The sequence below is a fragment of the Orycteropus afer genome, unplaced genomic scaffold (assembly GCF_000298275.1).
Source record: "Orycteropus afer afer isolate SDZICR_OR568_19922 unplaced genomic scaffold, OryAfe1.0 scaffold00545, whole genome shotgun sequence".
Lineage (NCBI taxonomy): Eukaryota > Metazoa > Chordata > Mammalia > Tubulidentata > Orycteropodidae > Orycteropus > Orycteropus afer.
In genome coordinates this window covers 1,483,141-1,486,860 of record NW_006922132.1, presented here as the reverse complement: position 1 = coordinate 1,486,860, position 3,720 = coordinate 1,483,141, and the positions used below count along the sequence as shown (strand labels likewise).

General features: G+C 41.1%; 1 protein-coding gene across 1 annotated transcript in view; it reads left to right on the top strand.

The window, feature by feature from the left end:
- The window catches only part of ARHGEF12 (Rho guanine nucleotide exchange factor 12), a 135,596-nt gene that overhangs the window by 89,741 nt on the left and 42,135 nt on the right, over window positions 1-3,720 (top strand). The window lies entirely within an intron of this gene.

Genomic DNA, 3,720 nt, shown 5'->3' with positions numbered 1-3,720 from the left:
TCTTCTGCTAGTTGGGGTTTAGTCCACTTCTGTATCTTTCCCTTCAAGGCTCAGGGGTCCAGGATTATCTTCTGTGTCTGTGTTAATTGGTTTTCCTTTTCTTTGTTGAAGAGGGTCTGTGCAGTCCTTCTGCCTAGTCTGCCATCTTGCAGGAACCTCTTTTTTTAAAAAAAAAAAGAAAAAACCTATTTGTTTCTAAACACTGTGGATCAGGCAGAGCCTGTTACCTGCTGACTCTGCCTTCCTTCTCTAAGAGGAATAGCAGTCGTCAGTTCCAGTGCCACCCCTCTTCTCTCCCTATCTCTCTCTCTCTCTCTCTCTCTCTCTCTCTCTAGCGCGCTCGCGCTCACACTCGCTCTCGCGCTCTCTCTCTCTCGCGCGCGTCTCTTTCTACCTTTTCAAAAGCAGACGGCAGAGAGTTAGTAAGCTTAGCAAATCTTAGATTCTGTGCAAGATCTGCTGTTGCTGATGGGACTCCCTAGTGGTAGAGGATTGGTCTCCTTGAGTCTTGCACTACTTTTGTGCCTATCCTGACAATGAGGAAAGTGTCTCCCTTGGCTGCAAATGGATTTGTGTTCAGTATAGTCATTTCTACTCATTTGCTCACATACTTTCAGATGGAGCTGTTCAAATAGAACCATGCCCATGCGTTTCATAGGTCTTCTTTTACAGGGTTAATTTGTTCTTTCCTCTTAATTTGACCTCCACATATCTTTTATTCTTTTCAGATAAGAGTTAGAGCCACGTGTCCTGAAGGGACTGAAGGTTGTTGGATTTTGAACATCAGCATTGTATCACCACATCCCGGCTCCAGTGTGGACGCAGAGAGAGTGCGACAGAGTATCTGCCTGTGAACCACCTGGGGTTATCCGTGTCCCAGTGTGCCCAAAGCGGGACTAGTTCTTCACAGTCTGGCAGCTGCACAGTCTGTCAGTGAGGGAATATCCATTCTCTCACCCTACTCTCCTCACTATTGGAAGCTCATTTGATTCAGAACAAAAACCAAATGTATAGAGCTTTGGGTGTAGGATATGAAATTGTACTTAGACTTAAGAAAAAGAAAAAAATCAGATGTATTTATTTGACTTCATTCCATATTTGAAAGCACATTTTAATTTTTATTTTGCCTTGTTTTGTTTTAATTGAGTAATGAGCCCATTGTATTTAGTACACCCAAGGATCAACTTGCTCCTGAAGCAAAAAGTTGTGGATGGGGTTTTAGGAGGCTGGATAGAGAGGTGAAGAAGATGAGGAAGGGAGAAGAGGGGAGGGAGGGAGGGGCATTTTGCCTTCATTAAACTGTATTCCATGGTCTCTGCTGTCCAGTAGGCTGCTTCTCTGAGGGTCACCTCAAAGGCATTGTGTGCTGTGTGGCTCTTACGTGCAGAGGACTTGAGAACTGTGTGCTGCCCAGGTTGTCAGGGAGTAGGTCCTCCCATGAGGCAAGAACCTCTTCTCTGTAGCTGGGATCAAACCCTCCCCCCTCCCCATTAACAGGAATCCTCAGTGTGCTAAATAGCCAGGCACTTGAAAATGGGTATGTTTTCTTCTGTTGTCTTCTTTTCTGTTGAGGGTTGGGATTTGGGAGGGAGAGGAAAGCATATTTTATTTTCTTGACTAGAAATTTGTTATTCTTGGTATTGTTTCATTTTTATAATTACACATTAGACTTTGTCATTTGTGTAAAATTTTCCCTGCAGATTGAGCAGGAAGTAAATCAAACAAATGGAAATGCTTCAGATGGTGGAAGGGGTGGGGGTTGCTAAGGAAGGGTGGGATGGGAGCGGGTAAAGAGTTTGGGAAGGTTATGTAACTGAATCACTACTGAGTTAAACCATGGCTATAATTAGCCACGGGTACTGCTGATTATAAGGCCAGTAAAATTTTAGTACCTGGAGGTTTGACTCTTAATGTTTGCACTGATGGTGCCAAAGGGCTCTCTGAGTCAAAAGTAGAGCCAAGGGTAGAGTGGAGAGAGAGGTGGAAAAGGCAGAATTGCTCAAACCTACTCCAGAAATACTTCCTCTGCCTTCACTGCGACAGCTCTTTGCACACTGGTGCATGGCTGACCTTCAACTTTGCAGACCAGAACATACACTGGATACTGCAGGCAAAGTGTTGGTAACTGCCTGCTCTAGAATGAATGATAGTTATTGGCAGCACCCTGCAGAGAATTATTGTTTCAGAATTATAACTTGAGAACTCCTTCAATTATATTGGCATTCTGTGGTTTTCTTTGTGCATCAGATGTATATATTTTGGAGTCTTTCTGCCAACTAAAACCAAATCATTTGTCAATCTGTAAATTCTGTTAATATACAGGAAGTTCATCCACTGCTCACATCTTCAGTAGTGCCCTCTGATCTCTGTGGGTTAGTCTGGATGTAATTTGTATTCTTCCCTACAGTCCAAAAAGATTTTTTTTTTTCCTATCATAAATAGTTAAGGATTCCCAAGTACATTTATAAAAACCACTGCTATTTAACAAGCTCATCTATGTCCAGATTGCTGTTTCTATCTTTTCAAAATTGATCTGTGTTTTCAGATGGATCCCCTTGGATCTTTGGACCTCATCTATAAACTAGAATTGTCTTGTGAGTTGTAGACCAAATATAACTTAAATCAGAATGAAATTTAAAATTTTAGAAGGAGAAGCTAATATGATAAAGCTTGGGCCCTGAAATTTTCTGTATCTCTTAGGAGAAGCAAGTAGAAACCAAATGGTTACACTGTGCTGCTGTAAACAATGTAGTTATTCCCAACTAACAGGGTTACACCGGTTGCCACTTGACACCAGCCATCAGCTGGCAATTAATCAGGAGAAAGTAAATATAGTAGAACTTTGTCTTTACTTCAGACACTACAGGGTAATTACATAATTCTGTAGTGCTTAATTAAGAAGCTTGTGGGTTAACAAAGATTTTGGTTCTCTTAGCCAGTAACTTGGCCTTAGCTTTTCTTTTCATGCAGTTTAACCTCCCCTTTGGAACAATAGCAAGACTAAGTGGGAAAACACTTTGACCATAGCTCTAGTACTTCTGACTAAATTTGTATCTCTTTTTTTTTTTTTCAAATAAAGTCCCAAGACCAAGTTAAATTTGGAAAAGATCCCACAATTTTGAGTGTTTTTATCTTACTAGCCTAAGGTCTTCACTCCTTCCCAACCTGGCCTCTCTGACCTTTCATTTCATTTTGACCATTACAGGCACATCCATTTTACTTTGATAGTTGTATCTGTTTTTCAGGATGATGGCAGTAGATATTGGTCCTGTCTTTGAGTAAGACCTGTTACTCTCAAAGTACTTCTCTCAAAGATACATGACTAGAAGTTGGAATCTACTTCCATTTACCAAAGGATACAAGGGTGATGGACAAAGCAATCTTCCCAGAGCAAGAGAGCTGTTTTTTGGCTATTGAAGTGGCCTGCTGTGACACTGTGCTCTCTCCTGTGGGCTTAATGGCTCCTCTGCTGTTAAGTGGCAAATTATATTTGGAGTGTCTCCTTCTACTTCGGAGAACAGAGTTAATCAAGGCAAATCAGCAAGCCCCTAAAGTGCTATAATTTAAAATCATGATTACTGTCCTGGAAGCCATGTTTTGAATACTTTAAAATCAGCTAGCTTGGACTACTTGAGTTATGTTGGCTTTTTAGGATCTAAAATTTAACTAACTATTACATAATAATAAATAGCATTTTGGCTTTTCTGTGTCCGTCCCCCC